Genomic DNA, 22,412 nt, shown 5'->3' on the forward strand with positions numbered 1-22,412 from the left:
TACAGGAGACTAATTTTAAACTTCTCACCAGGTGGTATTTGACACCATCAAAGCTGCAGAAATGTTTCCCCTCTTCCTCGAACATATGCTGGAGGTGTGGAGAAGAAGAGGGCACGTTGCTCCACATTTTTTGGTCCTGCCCCAGCTTGGTGGACTTCTGGACAGAGATCCAATGCATAACACAAAAATTCACAGACTTCTCCATCCAGGAAGAGGCTGCATTCTTTCTCTTGCACCATTCACAGATTCCCGTTAAGAAGTACAAAAAAATCAATTTTACGGCATGTGATAAATGTGGCGAAATCCTGTATCTCTAAATCTCTATTGGAAAAATTTTTCCCCCCCTTTCATTACTCACTGGCTTAGGAAAATAGAGGACATTAAAAAAAATGGAGGACTTGATCCTCACATCACAAGGTAAACAAGAATTTTTTAAACAAACCTGGGACATCTGGAATACCTTTATATTCTCGCTGGAAGGAAACAAGCAAAAAAAAATAAGTCAATGCCAAGAACTTAAAAAAAAAGCCTATGGCATCGAGAAATCCCAGGTGGTCTCCCATCCAGGTACTAACCAGGTCCCACCCTGCTTAGCCTCTGAGATCAAAAGAGATTTGGCTCTTTCAGGGTGATGCGGCCATAGTAGATTTTTTCAGGCACACTCAACCCTCTTGACAAACGCCAAGATGGTCACCTTGGGAAACAAACAAAAAAAAACAAGTCAACGCCAACAACATTAAGAGAAGCCTACAGCACCTAGTATTCCCAAGCGGTCTCCCATCCAGGTATTAACAAGGCGCGACCCTTTCTAGCCTCTGAGATCAGAGGAGATTGGGCACTTTCAGGGTGATGTGCCCATAGGCAATCTCTTTGGGCACTCTCAACCCTCTTGAAAAATGCCAAGATAGTCACCCTGGGAAACAAGCGAATTAAAACAGGTCAACGCCAACAACATAAAAAGAAGAATACGGCACCTGGTATTCCAAGGCCGTCTCCCATACAAGTACTAACTAGACCCAACCCTTCTTAGCCTCTGAGATCAGAAGAGATAGGGTGCTTTCAGGGTGATGCGGCTGTAAGCGATCTCTTTAGGCACTCTCAACCCTCTTGACAAATGCCAAGATGATCACTTTGGGAAACAAGCGAAAAAAACAGGTCAACACCAACAACATAAAAAGAAGCCTGCGGCATCTGGAAAACCCAGGCGGTCTCCCATCCAGGTACAAACCAGGCCCAACCCTGCTTAGCCTCTGAGACCAGACGAGATTGGGCTCTTTCAGGGTGTTGTGCCCATAGGGTATTTCTTTGTGCACTCTCAACCCTCTTGACAAATGCCAAGATGGTCACCTTGGGAAACAAGGTAAAAAAAACAGGTCAACGCCGACAACATAATGAGAAGCCTACAGCACCTGGTATTCCCAGGCTGTCTCCCATCCAGGTACTAACCAGGCCCATCGCTGCTTAGCCTCTGAGATCAGATGAGATTGGGCTCTTTTAGGGTGATTTGGCCGTAGGCACTCTCTTTGGGCACTCTGAAGCCTCTTGACAAAGGCCAAGATGGTCACCTTGGGAAACAAGCTAAAAAAAACAGGTCAAAGCCAACAACATAAAAAGAAGCCTACGGCATCCGGTATTCCCAGGCGATCTCCCAATCAAGACACTAACCAGATTAGATCCTTCTATGGCACCTTCCCCGACAGTCTCCCATCCAGGTACTAAACAGGTCTGACGCTGCTTAGCCTCTGAAATCAGACGAGATCGGGCGCTTTCAGGGTGATGTGGCCGTAAGTGTTCTCTTCAAGACACGCCCAACCCTCTTGACAAACGCCAAGATGGTCGCCTTGAGAAACAAGCGAAAAAAACAGGTCAAAGCCAACACCATAAAAAGAAGCCAATATCACCTGGTATTCCCAGGCGGCTAAACAGGGTTGGGCCTTGCTAGTACCTAGATTGGAGACCACCTGGGAATACTAGGTGCTGTAGGCTTCTTTTTATGTTGTTGGCCTTGACCTGTTTTTTTTCTCCCTTGTTTCCCAAGGTGACCATCTTGGCGTTTGTCAAGAGGGTTGAGAGTGCCCGAAGAGATCACCTACGGCCCCATCCCCCTGAAAGCGCCCAATCTCGTCTGATCTCGGAGGCTAAACAGTGTCTGGCCTGGTTAGTACCTGGATGGGAGACCGCCTGGGAATACCATGTGCCATAGGCTTCTTTTTTTTTATTTTTTATTTAGTAGTATGCGAGATACAATGCAAAGGCAACTTCACAGAATGTGTGATACAAATAGTTACAAACAAACGATCATATTGCATGGATGTAAGAGCCAATCGTAAGAAGTCAGAGGAGAATAGCACGTGTACAGCTTTGCGGTCATATCAAGATGAGATTAAAGCTCCATCTCGTTGGGATCCTCTACCATTTAAAATATTATTGATACTAGCCCTGCTACCCTCGAAGAGTTTAGTTTCTTAGCCTCAGAGAATAGAAGATATAGGGCTCTTTCAGGGTGATGCTGCTGTAAGCGATCTCTTTGGACACTCTCAACCCTCTTGACAAATGCCAAGATGGTCACCTTGGGAAACAAGCGAAAAAAATCAATGCCAACAACATAAAAAGAAGCCTACAATAACTTGCCTTCTCCGCGTCCGTTGACAACATAAGCAAGGACCTTCCCTGTACATGCGCCGCATGGATTAAATTGAGGACTCGGGCCGTATTGTCTCTAGCTTCCGACTTATTTTTTATTTTTTTGCTTGTTTCCCAAGGTGACCATCTTGGCGTTTGTCAAGAGGGTTGAAAGTGCCTGAAGAGATTGTCTACGGGCACATCACCCTGAAAGCAGCCAATCTCATTTGATGTTGGAGGCTAAGAAGAGTCGGGCCTTGTTAGTACCTGGATGGGAGACCGCCTGGGAATACCAGGTGTCGTAGACTTCTTTTTATGTTGTTGGCGTTGACCTGTTTTTTTTTTCGCTTGTTTCCCAAAGTGACTATCTTGGTGTTTGTCAAGAGGGTTGAGAGTGCCTCAAGAGATTGCCTATGGCCACATCACTCTGAAAGCACCCAATCTCGTCTGATCTTGGAGGCTAAGAAGAGTCGGGCCTGGTTAGTACCTCAGTGGCAGACCACCTGGGAATACCAGTTATTGTGGGCTTCTTTTTATGTTGTTGGCGTTGATTCGATTTTTTTTTTCGCTTGTTTCTCAAGGTGACCATCTTGGCATTTGTTAAGAGGGTTGAGAGTGCCCAAAGAGATCGCTTACAGCAGCATCACCCTGAAAGAGCCCTATCTCTTCTCTTCTCTGAGGCTAAGAAGGTTTGGGCCTAGTTAGTACCTGGATAGGAGATGGCGTTGGAATACCAGGTGCCGTATTCTTCTTTTTATGTTTTTGACATTGACCTGTTTTTTTTCACTTGTATCTCAAGGTGACTATCTTGGCATTTGTCAAGAGGGTTGAGAATGCCCAAAGAGATTGCCTATGGGCACAAAACCTTGAAAGCGCCCGATCTCCTCTGATCTCAGAAGCTAAACAGGGTTGGGCCTTGCTAGTACCTGGATTGGAGACCACCTGGGAATACTAGGTGCTGTAGGCTTCTTTTTTTTTTTCAAATATAAATTTTATTCAACTCCAAACTGGGGAAGACCGTCCCCGCATTACAACATACAACAACAAGTCAAGTACAATCCAATTAAGCAAAACTCAATACAGACAAAAACTGGGACTTTAGGAGTGTCATATTGCAATCATAACGAAGTAACATATAGCGCGTATATCGTGCCAGGGTCTGGGATCATATAAACCCCAAGTCCCCCCGGCACCATCTATCCCCAAAAAGGGGAAGGGGTCTGTCGTTCCCACTTTTCACTTTTTCCAAAAAGAAAAGAAAGAGTAACAGGGAGGGGGGGAGAGAGGAATACAGAGAGCAGAAGAAAAGGAAAAGAAAGAAAAGAGGGAAAAGACGCGATGGCGACCTCCGTCCCAGGGGGCCCATGCAGGCCATCCCCTGGCACTAAGGCGAGAGCAGGCGGCGCCCCTCCAGCGAAAATATGAAAACATTCCAACCATCCCAGGTTTGTTTAAAAATCTCCTGTTTATCCTGTGCCGTAAGGATCAAGTCCTCCATCTTTTTAATGTCCTCTACTTTCCTGACCCAGTGAGCAATAGAAGGGGGGGAACTGTTCTTCCAATAAAGCGGGATACAGGACTTTGCAGCATTTAGTAAATGCCGCAGGATGGACTTTCTGTATTGCTTAATGGGGACCTGTGAGAGGTGCAGGAGAAAGAAAGCCGCCTCATCCGGGAGCGGGAATTCCACAAATTGCTGTGTAATGCGTCTGACTTCTCTCCAGAAATCAATCAACCTTGGGCAGGACCAAAATATATGAAGCAGAGTGCCTTCTTCCTCACCGCATCGCCAGCATTTGTCAGAGGTAGCGGGGAAGCACTTATGTAGCTTAGATGGTGTCAAGTACCACCTGGTGAGAAGTTTAAAGTTTGTCTCCTGAATCCTGGTGCATAGCGAGGACTTGAGAGCGAGGGTAACAATGCGCTGTCTTTGCGCCGGGGAAAACAAGCAGTTAAGATCTCTCTCCCAACTGGACAGACATGGTAAATGTGGATGCTCCGGAAGTGTGTTCAGGAGCTTATATGTCTGAGAGAGGATGTGGGCTAAGGGGCCATCACTTGTACAGAGAGCCTCAAAGTCCGTCAGGTGGCGGTCGAAATCTTTGGGATTGGGGATAGAATGGAGGAAGTGATGCAGTTGCACCGCTCTCCAGAAAGGTAGCTGAAACTTTCCGGGATCGGTCAGAATTGAGATGGATGGCCACCTACCGTCGCTAACAAATTTAGACGCATGGTCCAAATTGGAACTTTTGAGCAGATCGTATTCTCGGGCGGAAATTCCCGGCTCAAATCTCGGATGTCCAAGGATAGGGAACAAGGGGGAAGTCAGAGATGTCAGTACATTTTGGGCAGCAATCCGGTGACAGACTTTCAAAGAAGCCCCTATAGTAGGGTGTGACTTCAACGCCTTAGGCAAATCTTTGTAGCACCACAGGGCACTTTTCAAGGGAATGCAGGAGTAAGACTGTTCTAATTGCACCCACAGCTTAGTCAGACGGTTACAATTCCAAACACACGCCCCATGTGAGAGGCCTGGTAATAGCGTCGTAAATCAGGGAGAGCCAACCCTCCCTGCTGTTTGGCTAGAGTCAATTGCGATCGCTTAAGACGAGGTTTTTTGCGTGCCCATATAAACTGAGTAAGTAGGGACTGAACCCGTTTAAAGAATGGGACCGGGATCTGGATCGGGAGAGCCTGGAAAAGATAGGTAAATTTGGGAAGTATATTCATTTTAATGAGATTGCATCTCCCGAACCATGAATGAAAGCCGGAGCTCCATTTTTGGAGGAGAGCGCGCGCCCTAACAACCGGGGGGGGAAATTCATCGCAAACGTATGTGTTATATCGGGCGGGATCTGCGTACCCAGGTATGTCAGGGCCGTGTGAGTCCACCTAAAACGGAAGGTAGACTGCATATCTAGTAGCGTCTGCGGTGATACAGCCACCCCCATGGCCTCCGATTTCGAAAAATTAATCTTGAGGTGGGAGAGCCTTCCGTAAAGCTGGAACTTGTGAAGGAGACTTGGCAGGGAGATTCTGGGGTTCGTTAATGAAAACAGCATGTCGTCCGCATAAGCCGAAATCTTACACTCGGTGCTGCCCATAAGGAGTCCCGTTACGTCGGGGTTTCGCCGGACAGTAGAAAGAAAGGGTTCCAAGGACAGCGCGAAGAGAAGGGGAGACAAAGGGCACCCCTGTCTGGTCCCATTCCTGATGTCGAGAGATGCCGAGAGCACTCCATTCGCCTTTACCTAAGCCGAGGGACGGGAATATATATTACGAATCCAGGTCAACATTCGTCTCCCTAGGCCTATGTGTCGGAGGACCGAGAATAAAAACGTCCAATCAACCCGATCAAAGGCCTTCTCAGCATCCGTACACACGAAGAGACAGGGAGTCCCAGATGATTTGGCTTTATGCACCAGGTTAAGGACTTTAACAGTATTGTCCCGGGCCTCCCTAGAGGGGATAAAGTTTACTTGGTCGACGTGTATGAGAGACTGCAGGTGCCGCGCCAAACGCGTGGCGAGGATTTTGGAAAATAGCTTCAGATCCAGGTTTAGGAGGGAAATAGGTCGATAGCTCCCACACAGGCCTGGGTCCTTGCCCTCTTTGGGGATCAATGAAATATGGGCTCTAAGGGTATCCCTCGGAAAGTCCCCTCCCGAGCCCAGAGCATTAAAAACCTGCACCAAATGCGGGCCGAGGGTAGGCAAAAAGGTCTTATAGTATTGTGCGGTGTAACCGTCCGGACCCGGGGCCTTACCTACTTTCAACGAGCCTACTGCCCGTTGCACCTCTTCCAATGTGATCGGGCCCTCCAGACCCTCCCGTGTCTCCACCGAAAGGGTCGGTAGACCGGAACTGATCACATACCTATCTATTTCCTCCAGACTGGACCCGGAGTCGGGCAAATTATAAAGATCATGGTAGAATTTCCCAAAAGTATCAGCTATCTGAGTTGGGGTAGAGACCCTCTGACCCTTCCCATCTACCAGCTGCGGAATATAGGAGGCAGACTTCAATTCCCAAACCGACCGAGCCAACAACTTCCCACATTTGTCCCCCGATTCATAGGACAATTTCCGACAGAACTGGAGTGCCGCTTTTGCTTTGTAGTGAAGTAGGTCAGTGATCTGGGCCCGCAGCATCCCCAGTTCATTCTCCAGAAGCTGCGTGGGAGCATGCTTGTGCCTCGCCTCAGTAGTGGCAAGCTCAGAAAGAAGCTTGGTCAGCCGCTCATTCCGCTCTCATTTGATTCGAGCCCCATGCTTGATCAGGACCCCGCGGAGAACCGCTTTGTGGGCCTCCCATACCGTCCCCGGGTCGCAATCCTGTGTTTCGTTTTCCCAAAAGTACAGGTCAATTGACCTGGTAACATCTGCCAAAACCTCCGGGATTTGAAGGAGGCTCTCGTTGAGGCGCCAAAACAAAGACCGGGGGGAGGGATTCTTCGTGAGGGCGTAAGTAAGAGCCACTGGAGCGTGGTCGGACCAAGTGATATGGCCGATGGCGGTAGAGTCCACCAGGTGTAGTTGATCATGAGGGATCAAAAATAAATCTATCCTCGAGTAGGACTTGTGGGGGGGGGAGTAAAAAGAATAATCCCTTTCCCCCGAGTGTTGCAGGCGCCATACGTCAACCAGCTGGTCCTGTAGAAGGTACCTGGTTATCTGCTTTCTGATAGAAACCGGCACTGAGGAGCACAAGGCAGACGTATCAACCTGAGGTGTAAGAGGGATGTTAAAATCCCCACCCAGTATCAACTGACCCTCCCGAAAGTCCCTCAAACAATCAAAAGCAGTCCTAAGAAACACGTGCTGCTGAACATTGGGGGCATATATCGTAGCGAAGGTAAATAGTACTTCCCCTATGCGGCCCTTAAGAAAGAGGAAGCGGCCCTCCGGGTCTACCCGGGACTCCAGAAACACCCAGGGGAGTTTGCTGGAGATCAAAATGGAGACCCCCTTGGTCTTAGCCGAGGGGTTAGTGGAGTGGTAGACATGAGGAAAAAATCTCGACTGGAGAAAGGGGAGGTTCGTCTTTTTAAAATGTGTTTCCTGGATAAAGGCCACATCAGTGCAGGATTTCTTCAGTTCTCGCTGGAGAATACGCCGCTTTTCAGGGGAGTTCAGCCCCTTGACATTAAAGGAGGTGAATTTAATAAGGTCCGCCATCGCGCCCTTGAGATATAGAAATGGGCGCCCAGAAAAAACCACGCCAGGCAAAACCCAGGTAGATATCACGTGACTGATAGACCAGGGGGAACCGAACGTGAAAAAGAGTGGGGGGGAAGAAAACAGATGGAAAATATTAAGGACAGTACCCCACAGCCCGTGGGAGAAAGAAAGTAGAGAAGTCCGCACTAAAAGCTCGAACAAGAGAGAGAAAGAAAAGAAAGTAACAAGAGAGAAAAAAAAAGAAAATATAAAATCACTAAACTAGAAAAAAGTTGCTATAACGCATACCAGCAGTATACTGGGTTTAAAGCGTCGTCCTATTTGGAGCGTAAGGTGGACAAGTCGGAGAGAGACTCCCGGGACTCGTCCCCCCCTACTCCCAGCCATAAAAGGAACATTGTCTTGAAACGGCATACATGTGACAGGCAAACAATGAAAGGCACACAGAAGTACATGAGGGAAGAAAAAAAAAAAAAAACACATATATAAATAATAAATGACAAACGTGAACTCAACAGCTCTAAAGGGTCCCCCGACCCGCCCCAAAACATAGGCACGCCCGGGGGAGCCTAACACAACCCAGGGTCCCACCCGTGAGAGTGACCTCCACCCCCCCCGCTCCACATCCCCAAGCCCCGAGAACCCAAAAAAGAAAATACATATATGTACATATACATGCAGTGCACCCCCACTTATAGCATTCTGCAGCATCTCCGAGGGGGGGGAGGAAGAAGGGGAGCCGGAGAGAAACAGAGAGGAGGGTGGGAGGGAAGAAAGAGGAGGGGAAGAAGGGGGGGGAGAGTGAAAGGCAGAAAGAGACCAGATGAAGGGGAAAGAAGGGGGAGGGAGAGGTGAATAAGGGATGGGGGGGGGGGGGTAGGGAGGGAGAAGAAAGTGCAGGGGAGAGGAGGGAAGAGAGGAAAAGGGTAAAAAAGGGGGAGGGGTATTGAGGGGAAAAAAAAAAAAAGAGCAAGGAAGGTAAACAGTCACCCCCGGAGAACACTCGTGTGGTCATCCACGGTCTCATAACACCGCAGCTTGATAACCAAACAAACCACGAAAGGGCATACCCCCCCCCCCAGGTGTCCCTCAGCGTAGTAGCAGGATAGAGTCACCGTCCCGGGACCAATCCAGCAAAGTTCCTTCAGCTCCGTGGTCAAAGGTCAGTGCGGGGTGCACGGAGGGAGGCATGATATCGCCCAAAGGCAGTCCCCGTAAAGCATGGCAGCAAACAGGGGGGGCGCCAGCGCCGTGAGGATTCATGCGTTACAGTCTGCGGTCCCCTGCCATCTCCGAAAACTGCGGGTGGTCACATCAAGAAGGGTAAAGCAGGGGCCCGAGGACAACCCGCAATAGCTACCGACTCACCAGGGCTAAGAAAAAGGGCCCGCAGGCACATCCGATCAGGAAGAGGTGCAGAGCGGCCCCCAAACAACCAGACAGATCCGTCCCCAGTCCAGCTATAGTGCTCCTGCCTCATGATCCCGGGTCAGGCTGGGGGGCAGGGCACCCCACAAACATTCAGGGGAGACCCCAGGAAGGAGTCCGGCGTCAATTGGAGTGGAACCAGATCCATGTAGGCTTAAGGGTAACCGGTAGAACTCCCCTGGGGAACCAGCCAGCACAAATGGTACAGGTCAGATAGGGGGTGCGGGGTCAAAGAGTGTACCTCTCACTTCACAATCCAAAGGCAATGTGGAGCGCACAGCGGGCGGCAGACAATCCTCCCAACAGGCAGAGCTGACCCCAGAAGCAAGACCGGCATCTATCAGAGTGAAGCCGAAGTTCGTGTCCAGTCGCCCAAACTCCCGGGGGGGTCCCGCCAGTCGCGAAGGGGAGGCACAATAGATGGGTGGGAAATGGGGGCTAGCAAACAGCCAACTCAGGAGCCAGTTAGGGTAGGAAGGGGGCAAACAGTCACGACAGGCTAGAGGAGGACGCAGAGCAGTCCCCCAGTTACTCACGGCGGGCGTCTCTGGAAGAGGAACGCCGTCTCCCTCCTGGTCTCCTGTGGCGGCGGGGAAGCGGGCCCTGCATCTGGAGGACACCGGATCTGCCGGGCAGGCGAGGTAGTAGCTGCAGCCAATCCGGAATCACGATCGGATCCACGGCCAGAAACTGGAAGAGTGCTGGGAGATCTGACGGTCCCTGGAGTGTAAAGGAAGATGACTCCTTCCGGAACGTGACCGAGAGGGGATATCCCCACCGGTAAGTGTATCCACGCTGTCTTGCCAGTTCCAGCAGGGGACGGAGCAGTGCCCTGCGCTTCAGGGTAGCCCTAGAGAGGTCTGGCAAAATCAGGATCCGAGCACCATCCAACTCCACCTCGCCATGTTCCCAGGCCTGGCGAAGTATAAGTTCCCTCTGTACATAGCGGTGGAATCGGCACACTACATCATGCGGCCGCGCCGGGTCCGCGGATCTCGGTCCCAGAGTTCTATGAACTCTATCGAGCTCGACGGACATCTCCGGGTCTGCCGCTATGACACGGAAAATGTTCAGCACTATGTCCCCCAGGTTCTCTGCAGCTGAGGATTCCGGAATGCCACGGAGCCGCACATTGGAACGACGGCTCCGGTCCTCAATGTCCTCTATGTGCAGCTGGAGAGAAACTGCCGCATCACGGTGCCGGTCCCCTGCCTGTTCCAGGGCTAGCACCCGGCCCTCTAAGGAGGAGACTGAGGTCTCCCCCGTGTGCACGCGCTCTGCCAGGCTGGAAACCTCTCCCCTCACCTCCTGGATATCCCGACGATGGGTCTCCTCGAGGCGGAGGATCAGCACCTCTATGTCATTCCGTGTGGGCAGCGCCTGTAGAAGCGCTCGGATGTCCTGGTCCACATCTGCCGGCGCAGCGGGGCTTCCCGCCGACATCTCACCACCGGGTGGGTCTGGAAGTTCTGGGCAGCCACTGGGTAGGGAGTCCGAGCCGGGGGAGCCAAGAAGATCCTCCCGATGCTTATCCGCCCGCGATGTGCCACGTGTAGGGCCCCGCGAGGCCGGGCTCCGGCGCTCGGGTCCTGGATCTTCTTAAAAAAGCGTCTAATCTCACTGGGGTTTTTGGAGGCAGAAGTCCCCCTGGCTAAGGCTCTGGTCTTGTGCCTTTTGGTCGGCAGCATTCCGGGATTATGGTGCAGTAGGCCGGGAAAGGGGGTCCGAGGCCGGGAGCTCAACAAAAACGTGTCTTTACTCCGCCATGTCCAGGCCACGCCCCCCTGTAGGCTTCTTTTTATGTTGTTGGCCTTGACCTGTTTTTTTTTTCACTTGTTTCCCAAGGTGACCATCTTGGCGTTTGTCAAGAGGGTTGAGAGTGCCCGAAGAGATCACCTACGGCCCCATCCCCCTGAAAGCGCCCAATCTCGTCTGATCTCGGAGGCTAAACAGTGTCTGGCCTGGTTAGTACCTGGATGGGAGACCGCCTGGGAATACCATGTGCCATAGGCTTCTTTTTTTTTCTTTTTTATTTAGTAGTATGCGAGATACAATGCAAAGGCAACTTCACAGAATGTGTGATACAAATAGTTACAAACAAACGATCATATTGCATGGATATAAGAGCCAATCGTAAGAAGTCAGAGGAGAATAGCACGTGTACAGCTTTGCGGTCATATCAAGATGAGATTAAAGCTCCATCTCGTTGGGATCCTCTACCATTTAAAATATTATTGATACTAGCCCTGCTACCCTCGAAGAGTTTAGTTTCTTAGCCTCAGAGAATAGAAGATATAGGGCTCTTTCAGGGTGATGCTGCTGTAAGCGATCTCTTTGGACACTCTCAACCCTCTTGACAAATGCCAAGATGGTCACCTTGGGAAACAAGCGAAAAAAAAAAGCAAATCAATGCCAACAACATAAAAAGAAGCCTACAATAACTTGCCTTCTCCGCGTCCGTTGACAACATAAGCAAGGACCTTCCCTGTACATGCGCCGCATGGATTAAATTGAGGACTCGGCCCGTATTGTCTCTAGCTTCCGACTTATTTTTTATTTTTTTGCTTGTTTCCCAAGGTGACCATCTTGGCGTTTGTCAAGAGGGTTGAAAGTGCCTGAAGAGATTGCCTACGGGCACATCACCCTGAAAGCAGCCAATCTCATTTGATGTTGGAGGCTAAGAAGAGTCGGGCCTTGTTAGTACCTGGATGGGAGACCGCCTGGGAATACCAGGTGTCGTAGACTTCTTTTTATGTTATTGGCGTTGACCTGTTTTTTTTTTCGCTTGTTTCCCAAAGTGACCATCTTGGTGTTTGTCAAGAGGGTTGAGAGTGCCTCAAGAGATTGCCTATGGCCACATCACTCTGAAAGCACCCAATCTCGTCTGATCTTGGAGGCTAAGAAGAGTCGGGCCTGGTTAGTACCTCAATGGCAGACCACCTGGGAATACCAGTTATTGTGGGCTTCTTTTTATGTTGTTGGCGTTGATTTGATTTTTTTTTTCGCTTGTTTCCCAAGGTGACCATCTTGGCATTTGTTAAGAGGGTTGAGAGTGCCCAAAGAGATCGCTTACAGCAGCATCACCCTGAAAGAGCCCTATCTCTTCTCTTCTCTGAGGCTAAAAAGGGTTGGGCCTAGTTAGTACCTGGATAGGAGATGGCGTTGGAATACCAGGTGCCGTATTCTTCTTTTTATGTTGTTGACATTGACCTTGACCTGTTTTTTTCACTTGTATCAAATGCCAATGCGCATGCACAGTACACAGCAACACAGATTCTGAAAATTGCCGAGCATGCCGAGTCCAGGTTCTATCCCCACTATCCAAGTGGACATAGAGTAAGAATATAAAAGAGCCGAGCGCAGCAAGGCCGAGCCCGAAGCGTGGCGAGCAAAGCTCGCCTGCGAGGGGCCCTCTAATATTCACAACCCTATGTCCGCTTGGATGGTGGGGCTACCACCTCCACTCACCGCGCAGGCGCCGTTAAGCTTCGGAGATTTTCCGAAGCTTCGTCTGCTCCGTACTGCGCATGCGCAGTACGGCGTGGACACTATATCATGGCTGGACAGTATATGGCAGAACACCGGCACCAGTCAACCACCGGTGTCATGTGCGTCGCTGTGTAATATAGAGCAGGGTTCGGGAAGCCAATACCTCCCCGCAATTTCGGTCGCAATAGCATTGCCCTACCAATACGCATATGTTTTCTGTGCCAGAGGAACTTGATAAAGATTGAGCGAACCGCATGAAAGAAAGTCTGGGGTATTTTGATAGGTAAGGCTTGTAGTAGATACAGAAGTCGTGGCATCGCGTTCATCTTCAACACATTACAGCGTCCGAACCATGACAGAGCTAGTGGGTCCCATCTTTTAAGGTCCGCTGTAAGCCCATAGGCTTCTTTTTATGTTGTTGGCTTTGACCTGTTTTTTTGCTTGTTTCTCAAGGCGACCATCTTGGCGTTTGTCAAGAGGGTTGGGCGTGTCTTGAAGAGAACGTTTACGGCCACATCAACCTGAAAGCACCCGATCTCGTCTGAATTCAGAGGCTAAGCAGCGTCAGGCCTGGTTAGTACCTGGGTGGGAGACTGCCTGGGAAGACCAGGTGCCATAGAAGGATCTGGTCTGGTTAGTGTCTTGATTGGGAGATCGCCTGGGAATACTGGATGCCGTAGGCTTTTTTTTATGTTGTTGGCTTTGACCTGTTTTTTTAGCTTTTTTCCCAAGGTGACCATCTTGGCCTTTGTCAAGAGGCTTCAGAGTGCCCAAAGAGAGTGCCTACGGCCAAATCACCCTGAAAGAGCCCAATCTCATCTGATCTCGGAGGCTAAGCAGCGATGGGCCTGGTTAGTACCTGGATGGGAGAAAGCTTGGGAATACCAGGTGCCGTAGGCTTCTCATTATGTTGTCGGCGTTGACCTGTTTTTTTTCCCTTGTTTCCCAAGGTGACCATCTTGGCATGTGTCAAGAGGGTTGAGAGTGCACAAAGAAATTGCCTACAACACCCTGAAAGCGCCCAATCTCTTTTGGTCTCAGAGGCTAAGCAGGGTTGGGCCTGGTTTGTACCTGGGTGGGAGATCGCCTGGGTTTTCCAGATGCCGCAGGCTTATTTTTATGTTGTTGGTGTTGACCTGTTTTTTTCGCTTGTTTCCCAAAGTGATCATCTTGGCATTTGTCAAGAGGGTTGAGAGTGCCTAAAGAGATCGCTTACAGCCGCATCACCCTGAAAGCACCCTATCTCTTCTGATCTCAGAGGCTAAGAAGGGTTGGGCCTAGTTAGTACTTGAATGGGAGACGGCCTTGAAATACCAGGTGCCGTATTCTTCTTTTTATGTTGTTGGCGTTGACATGTTTTTTTTCGCTTGTTTCCCAGGGTGACTATCTTGGCATTTTTCAAGAGGGATGAGAGTGCCCAAAGAGATTGCCTATGGGCACATCACCCTGAAAGCGCCCAATCTCTGCTGATCTCAGAGGCTAGAAAGGGTCACGCCTTGTTAATACCTGGATGGGAGACCGCCTGGAAATACTAGGTGCGGTAGGCTTCTTTTTATGTTGTTGGTGTTGACCTGTTTTTTTGTTTGTTTCCCAAGGTGACCATCTTGGCGTTTGTCAAGAGGGTTGAGCGTGCCTGAAAAAATCTACTATGGCTGCATCACCCTGAAAGAGCCAAATCTCATTTGATCTCAGAGGCTAAGCAGAGTTGGGACCTGGTTAGTACCTGGATGGGAGACCGCCTGGGATTTCTCGATGCCATAGGCTTTTTTTTAAAGTTGTTGGCATTGACTTATTTTTTTTTTTTTGTTTTATTCTTTTATTAAGTATAAGTAGAACAACATAAATATAACAGTCAACCATACAGCATGACCCAGGGTCACAATTACATGGTAACAAAAAATAGGCAGCCAAATAACTCTGGGTTCTCAGAGGGGAGTCCTACAGTTTCATGCAGAAAAGAGAGAAACCCCACCTCCGACATGTAGTACAGTATAACTAGTGCAGCTCCATTCGGACAAATGTAAAAATGGAGAACAACTGGGACCACAGCGAGCCAGCTTATCATGACCTACGTGAACCAGAGTAAAATATGAGCCGGTCATGTCCAGAACCCTGGGGTTCTTCTGGGTCCCGAAGGCTAGCAAGGAGACAAGGCATAGTCAAAAGGGAGGACGGGGGAGAGGAGAGTGCAAAGACGGAGAGAGAGGAGGGGGGGATGGAGGCGGGGAAAAAAAGAAAAATAAAGACAAAAAGGGAGGGGGGGGGGGGGGGGACGCCACCTAGGGCAGACATGGCCTATGTAGGTAAACGTTAGATGTTCAGTCGTTTTCTGGGACAGGGGCGCTGCTCACCTCCCGAATGTAGTCTCGAGTACCAGTAAAATACCTCCAGGGCCTCCATGTAACACTAAATGCCTCTTCAGTGTTGTGAAGGGTGGCGGTCAATTCTTCCATCCGGAGAATATGATTGACTTTGGAATACTACAGCACCTTGGATGGGGGCTGAGGCTGCCTTCACAGTGCGGGAATGCAGGCCCGGGCGGCATTCAGGAGTTGCATCGTGAGGGTTTTTTTGTATTTTCGAACAGGCTGTTCGGTCAAGTGTAGAAGGCACGCTGCTGGGAACCCAAAAGTTCCTCAAGGCCGGGCATGCTCAGAAAAGGTGTCCCATGGTCCCCGCATCTGAATTTCACCTCCAACAAACATCCGGGATTGATCTATCCATTTTATTCAGAAGGTATGGGACTCTATACCAGCGTGAGACTATCTTGTATCCTGATTCTTGATATTGGTTTGCGATGGAAGCTTTATGTACTAAGGTCAGGATCTTCCCTATCTGTTGTGGGGTAAATGTGATGCCTAAGTCCCTCTCCCATTTGTGGATAAATGGTGGGGGTCGACTCCTCCTCCTGACTACTCAATAGGTTGTACAGGAGGGAGAGGGTGTGTCGCACAGGTTCCCTTTTGTGACAGATGGATTCATAGGGTGTCAGGTCTCTAGGAGTGTAGGGGGCCCTTTGTATGGCCAGAAGAAAGTGACGAAGTTGATAAGCACTAAACAAGTCAAGCGGAGGGTCAGAAAGCTCGGCGACAGTTTGCGTGGTCGGGAGCCCTCCCGAGGGCCACACCTCTCCCAGACGCTGTTTCCCCACCACTGTCAACTGTCGCAGTTTCTTGTTGGTAAATCCCGGTGGGAAGTCTGGATTACCTATAACCGGAGTCATTGGTGATGGCAGGGGAGCAATGTGTGTGCAGCGGAACAACCTCCGCACAACAGCCAACGTAGCTCCCACTACGGGGTGACCTCTGAGGTCTTTTGGTAGGGAGGACAGGAGCCACAGGGAGGTCAATAGGGGAATGGATCCATCCTCAATCTCCATCTCCACCCACTGCTTTTGTGGGCCATTACAATGCCAATCAACGACTCTCGCTAGCAGAGTCACTCTGTAGTATTGTCTGAGATCTGGGAGACCCAGACCCCCCTTGTCCTTTGGTCTGGCAAGCAATTGCAAACGGGCTCTGGGCGGTTTGCGCGCCCAAATAAAGTCCCGGAGCAGCACCTGCAGTTGTCTGAAAAAAATTGGGGGTAACCGGATCGGTAATGTCTGGAACATGTATAAGATCCGCGGGAGGTCCGTCATTTTGAATGCATTACAGCGCCCGAACCAGGTCAGTGTTAAAGCATGCCAGTTTTCCAAATCAGATTTCAGTCTATCCAGGAGAGGGACAAAATTAAGCGGGTACAATTGCGCTAAATCCGCTGCGATGTCAACGCCCAGGTAACGTATAGATTTTTCAGCCCAGTAGAATGGAAAAGCGGAGCGGAGCCTCTTGGCCTCACCATCCGGGACCGATATATTCAATACAGCCAACTTGGCGCAATTGATTTTATAGTTTGATAGGCTGCCGTATCGCTGTAGAGACGCAAGTATATTGGGAAGCAAAATGTGTGGATTGGAGACGGAAAAAATTAGATCGTCAGCGTACGCCGCAATTTTGTGGTGTGCCGAGGGTTTGGCTATGCCAGTAATATTCGGGTCATTCCGAACGTGACACATAAGTGGTTCCAGTGTCAGAATAAAAATTAGGGGAGGCAGAGGGCACCCCTGCCTCGTCCCATTAGTGATGGGGAAAGAGTCCGAGCATCACTCGTTCACCCGTACCGCTGCCGACGGCGTGGAGTAAAGCGTGGTCTAGTTATTAAAAGATGGGACCCACTAGCTCTGTCATGGTTCGGACGCTGTAATGTGTTGAAGATGAACGCGATGCCACGACTTTTCTATCTACTACAAGCCTTACCTATCAAAATACCCCAGACTTTCTTTCATGCGGTTCGCTCAATCTTTATCAAGTTCCTCTGGCGTATTGGTAGGGCAATGCTATTGCGACCGAAATTGCGGGGAGGTATTGGCTCCGGTGGTTGACTGGTGCCGGTGTTCTGCCATATACTGTCCGGCCATGATATAGTGTCCGCGCCGTACTGCGCATGCGCAGTACGGAGCAGACAAAGCTTCGGAAAATCTCCGAAGCTGAGTGGAGGTGGTAGCCCCACCATTCAAGCGGACATAGGGTTGTGAATATTAGAGGGCCCCTCGCAGGCGAGCTTTGCTCGCCACGCTTCAGGATCGGCCTCGCTGCGCTCGGCTCTTTTATATTCTTGCTCTCTGTCCACCTGGATAGTGGGGATAGAACCTGGACTCAGTGCGCAGGCAATTTTCGGAATCCGTGTTGCTGTGTACTGCGCATGAGCAGTACACAGCGGACACTATCCGATGGGGGACCATATGTGATAACACACCGGCATGGGGAACTGAAGCTATGGGTCAAGCTAGAGCAGGAGATGGCGCGGGTTCCACTGGCTGGTCTACCTTGGGCGGGGAGGCCATTGGAGCCCTGTGTGACTACTCACCCTTCAATTGGCCCCTCGCTCGCCGAGATGGATGTTTTTTTTCACCTTTCCCACCTGACTAACTTCCCTTCTTCTATGACCCCAATTATTGGACATCCTAGATTCTCTCCGGGCCTGTCTGACCAGGCCTTTACCAGGAAAGCCCCGAAAGGGCTTCTGAGAGCAGCCCTATTTCTTGGACCCACGGGCTTGATTTCCATGGGGACCATACTGCTAGAGCAAGTACCTGTTGCATTGGATAGCTGGAGAGCTAGACAGCTAATCCATTTCCTCGGATCACTACCTAACCATTCGTGCTTCTCTAGACAATTCCACCCCTTCAAGGAACTTTGCCTGGATGATGGCCCAATTCGTGGTTCCCTCTCTAGGTCCTACCAAATCCTGACAGACGCACAATCCTCCACGGATCCACCCTTCCTAGCTAAATAGAAAAGGGACTTACAAACTACATTCTCCAAACCACAGAAGGACAGAATACTCTTTTTCGCCCATAAGTCGTCACTCTGCAGTAAATATCAGGAGATCTCATATAAGCTGATCACACGCTGGTATCGTACACCGGTGGTGTTGGCCAAAATATTCCCCGGTCAATCTGACTGCTGCTGTCGCTGTGGGCAACAGGCTGGCACCATTCTCCACATTCTCTGGGAATGCCCTAAATTACAAACATTCTGGCAGCCTGTCCTGAGACTCATCCACAAGTTCACAGACATTTCCTTAGCCAATGATCCCGCAGCAGTTCTTCTCAATCTAACTCCTATGTCGAGAAAGCGTTATCATAAGTCCTTACTTAAACATCTCCTCAATGCAGGTAGGGCCTGCATCCCAAGTCAGTGGAAAGAGCAATCTGCTCCAATGGTGACCCAGTGGTTCGCAAGGGTAAATGATATTGAACGAATGGAAGACCTGACTGCCACAATGAGGGATAAAACGGAGGAGCATGGGAACAGATGGTTCTACTGGACCCAGTTTTGCTTTTCGGAAGAATACCTCTGCGAGACATAGTAAGCTCATGGTGATCGTTGGAGATCGCTGTTCCAAACGTTGGACAGCTGATGAGCTGGTGAGCCGAGGGCGTCTCTTGCTCCCTGGGAGGGGACCCCATCCTATCCACTCTACCCACGACACCCCCTTACCCCTTCTTTTCCTTTTTTGCCATTTCCTTCCCCTATCTTCTCTTTCCCCTTCTCCCTCCTTTCAGTTCTACTATTTCCCTTCTTAACTCAAAAAAGGGAAAAGAAAATGGTATGTTCCGACCCCATTTGACTACTACACAATACTCTTCCCCTTTCTATGGATATCTAAACTCTTCGAGGGTAGCAGGGCTAGTATCAATAATATTTTAAGTGGTAGAGGATCCCAACGTGATGGAGCTTTAATTTCATCTTGATATGACCGCAAAGCTGTACACGTGCTATTCTCCTCGGACTTTTTACCATTGGCTCTGATATCCATGCAATATGATCGTTTGTTTGTAACTATTTGTATCACACATTCTGTGAAGTTGCCTTTGCATTGTATGTCGCATACTACTAAATAAAAAAAATTTAAAAAAAAGAAGCCTATGGCACCTGGTATTCCCAGGCGGTCTCCCATCCAGGTACTAACCAGGCCTGACACTGTTTAGCATCCGAGATCAGACGAGATTGGACGCTTTCAGGGTGATGGGGCCGTAGGTGATCTCTTCGGGCACTCTCAACCCTCTTGACAAACGCCAAGATGGTCACCTTGGGAAACAAGTGAAAAAAAAAACAGGTCAAGGCCAACAACATAAAATGAAGCCTACAGCACCTAGTATTGCCAGGTGGTCTCCAATCCAGGTACTAGCAAGGCCCAACCCTGTTTAGCTTCTGAGATCAGAGGAGATCGGGTGCTTTCAGGGTTATGTGCCCATAGGCAATCTCTTTGGGCATTCTCAACCCTCTTGACAAATGCCAAGATAGTCACCTTGAGATAAAAGCGAAAAAAAACAGGTCAATGTCAACAACATAAAAAGAAGAATACGGCACCTAGTATTCCAACGCCATCTCCCATCCAGGTACTAACTAGGCCCAACCCTTCTTAGCCTCAGAGAAGAGAAGAGATAGGGCTCTTTCAGGGTGATGCTGCTGTAAGCGATCTCTTTGGGCACTCTCAATCCTCTTGACAAATGCCAAGATGGTCACCTTGGGAAACAAGCAAAAAAAAAAACGAATCAATGCCAACAACATAAAAAGAAGCCTACAATAACTGGTATTCCCAGGTGGTCTCCCATCCAGGTACTAACCAGGCCAGACTCTTCTTAGCCTCCAAGATCAGACGAGATTGGGTGCTTTCAGAGTGATGTGGCCATAGGCAATCTCTTCAGGCACTCTAAACCCTCTTGACAAACACCAAGATGGTCACTTTGGGAAACAAGCGAAAAAAAAACAGGTCAACGCCAACAACATAAAAAGAAGTCTACGACACCTGGTATTCCCAGGCGGTCTCCAATCCAGGTACTAACAAGGCCCGACTCTTCTTAGCCTCCAACATTAAACGAGATCGGGTGCTTTCAGGGTGATGTGCCCGTAGGCAATCTCTTCAGGCACTTTCAACCCTCTTGACAAACGCCAAGATGGTCACCTTGGGAAACAAGCAAAAAAAATAAAAATAAGTCGGAAGCTAGAGACAATACGGCCCGAGTCCTCAATTTAATCCATGCGGCGCATGTACAGGGAAGGCCCTTGCTTATGTTGTCAATGGACGCGGAGAAGGCCTTTGACAGGGTGGCCTGGCACTTTATGCAGGCCACCCTGGAACATATAGGTCTTGGCCCCAACATGATGAGCTGGGTAAAGTCGCTTTACTCCATGCCGTCGGCAGCGGTACGAGTGAACGAGTGGTGCTCGGACTCTTTCCCCATCACTAATGGGACGAGGCAGGGGTGCCCTCTGTCTCCCCTAATTTTTATTCTGACACTGGAACCACTTATGTGTCACGTTTGGAATGACCCGAATATTACTGGCATATCCAAACCCTCGGCACACCACAAAATTGCGGCGTACGCTGACGATCTAATTTTTTCCGTCTCCAATCCACACATTTTGCTTCCCAATATACTTGCGTCTCTACAGCGTTACGGCAGCCAATCAAACTATAAAATCAATTGCGCCAAGTCGGCTGTATTGAATATATCGGTCCCGGATGGTGAGGCCAAGAGGCTCCGCTCCGCTTTTCCATTCTACTGGGCTGAAAAATCTATACGTTACCTGGGCGTTGACATCGCAGCGGATTTAGCGCAATTGTACCCGCTTAATTTTGTCCCTCTCCTGGATAGACTGAAATCTGATTTGGGAAACTGGCATGCTTTAACACTGACCTGGTTCAGGCGCTGCAATGCATTCAAAATGATGGCCCTCCCACTGATCTTATACATGTTCCAGACATTGCCGATCCGGCTACCCCCAATTTTTTTCAGACAACTGCAGGTGCTGCTCCGGGACTTTATTTGGGCGCGCAAACCGCCCAGAGCCCGTTTGCAATTGCTTGCCAGACCAGAGGACAAGGGGGGTCTGGGTCTCCCAGATCTCAGACAATACTACAGAGTGACTCTGCTAGCGAGAGTCGTTGATTGGCATTGTAATGGCCAACACAAGCAGTGGGTAAAGATGGAGATTGAGGATGGATCCATTCCCCTATTGACCTCCCCGTGGCTCCTGTCCTCCCTACCAAAAGACCTCAGAGGTCACCCCGTAGTGGGAGCTACGTTGGCTGTTGTGTGGAGGTTGTTCCGCTGCACACACATTGCTCCCCTGCCATCACCAATGACTGTGGTTATAGGTAATCCCGACTTCCCACCGGGATTTAAAAGCAAGAAACTGCGACAGTTGACAGTGGTGGGGAAACAGCGTCTGGGAGAGGTGTGGCCCTCGGGAGGGCTCCCGACCACGCAAACTGTCGCCGAGCTTTCTGACCCTCCGCTTGACTTGTTTAGTGCTTATCAACTTCGTCACTTTCTTCTGGCCATACAAAGGGCCCCCTACACTCCTAGAGACCTGACACCCTATGAATCCATCTGTCACAAAAGGGAACCTGTGCGACACACCCTCTCCCTCCTGTACAACCTATTGAGTAGTCAGGAGGAGGAGTCGACCCCCACCATTTATCCACAAATGGGACAGGGACTTAGGCATCACATTTACCCCACAACAGATAGGGAAGATCCTGACCTTAGTACATAAAGCTTCCATCGCAAACCAATATCAAGAATCAGGATACAAGATAGTCTCACGCTGGTATAGAGTCCCATACCTTCTGAATTAAATGGATAGATCGATCCCGGATGTTTGTTGGAGGTGAAATTCAGATACGGGGACCATGGGACACCTTTTCTGGGCATGCCCGGCCTTGAGGAACTTTTGAGTTCCCAGCAGCGTGCCTTCTACACTTGGCCGAACAGCCTGTTCGAAAATACAAAAAAACCCTCACGATGCAACTCCTGAATGCCGCCCGGGCCTGCATTCCCGCACTGTGGAGGCAGCCTCAGCCCCCATCCAAGGTGCTGTGGTATTCCAAAGTCAATCATATTCTCCGGATGGAAGAATTGACCGCCACCCTTCACAACACTGAAGAGGCATTTAGTGTTACATGGAGGCCCTGGAGGTATTTTACTGGTACTCGAGACTACATTCGGGAGGTGAGCAGTGCCTCTGTCCCAGAAAACGACTGAACATCTAACATTTACCTACGTAGGCCATGTCTGCCCTGGGTGGCATTCCCCCCCTCCCTTTTTGTCTTTATTTTTCTTTTTTTCCCCGCCGCCAT

The 22,412-nt window shown here is 49.8% G+C and overlaps 13 pseudogenes; 9 read left to right on the forward strand and 4 right to left on the reverse strand.

Annotated features, from left to right (window-relative positions):
• Positions 1-1,397: 1,397 nt before the first annotated feature.
• On the reverse strand, positions 1,398-1,516 carry LOC143931472 (5S ribosomal RNA; annotated as a pseudogene).
• Positions 1,517-2,087: 571 nt separating this feature from the next.
• LOC143931993 (5S ribosomal RNA) lies at positions 2,088-2,206 on the forward strand (annotated as a pseudogene).
• A 605-nt stretch (positions 2,207-2,811) lies between these two features.
• Positions 2,812-2,930, forward strand: LOC143931684 (5S ribosomal RNA; annotated as a pseudogene).
• Positions 2,931-3,031: 101 nt separating this feature from the next.
• LOC143931232 (5S ribosomal RNA) lies at positions 3,032-3,150 on the forward strand (annotated as a pseudogene).
• A 320-nt stretch (positions 3,151-3,470) lies between these two features.
• LOC143931815 (5S ribosomal RNA) lies at positions 3,471-3,589 on the forward strand (annotated as a pseudogene).
• Positions 3,590-11,124: 7,535 nt separating this feature from the next.
• LOC143931994 (5S ribosomal RNA) lies at positions 11,125-11,243 on the forward strand (annotated as a pseudogene).
• A 613-nt stretch (positions 11,244-11,856) lies between these two features.
• Positions 11,857-11,975, forward strand: LOC143932007 (5S ribosomal RNA; annotated as a pseudogene).
• A 101-nt stretch (positions 11,976-12,076) lies between these two features.
• LOC143931178 (5S ribosomal RNA) lies at positions 12,077-12,195 on the forward strand (annotated as a pseudogene).
• A 1,027-nt stretch (positions 12,196-13,222) lies between these two features.
• On the forward strand, positions 13,223-13,341 carry LOC143931911 (5S ribosomal RNA; annotated as a pseudogene).
• Positions 13,342-13,500: 159 nt separating this feature from the next.
• Positions 13,501-13,619, forward strand: LOC143931201 (5S ribosomal RNA; annotated as a pseudogene).
• A 5,567-nt stretch (positions 13,620-19,186) lies between these two features.
• LOC143931438 (5S ribosomal RNA) lies at positions 19,187-19,305 on the reverse strand (annotated as a pseudogene).
• Positions 19,306-19,406: 101 nt separating this feature from the next.
• Positions 19,407-19,525, reverse strand: LOC143931868 (5S ribosomal RNA; annotated as a pseudogene).
• Positions 19,526-19,844: 319 nt separating this feature from the next.
• LOC143932561 (5S ribosomal RNA) lies at positions 19,845-19,963 on the reverse strand (annotated as a pseudogene).
• Between the last annotated feature and the right edge of the window lie 2,449 nt (positions 19,964-22,412).

Source organism: Lithobates pipiens, unplaced genomic scaffold, assembly GCF_037356315.1.
Source record: "Lithobates pipiens isolate NorthernLeopardFrog02 unplaced genomic scaffold, aLitPip1_a1.2 Scaffold_25, whole genome shotgun sequence".
NCBI classification, from domain to species: domain Eukaryota; kingdom Metazoa; phylum Chordata; class Amphibia; order Anura; family Ranidae; genus Lithobates; species Lithobates pipiens.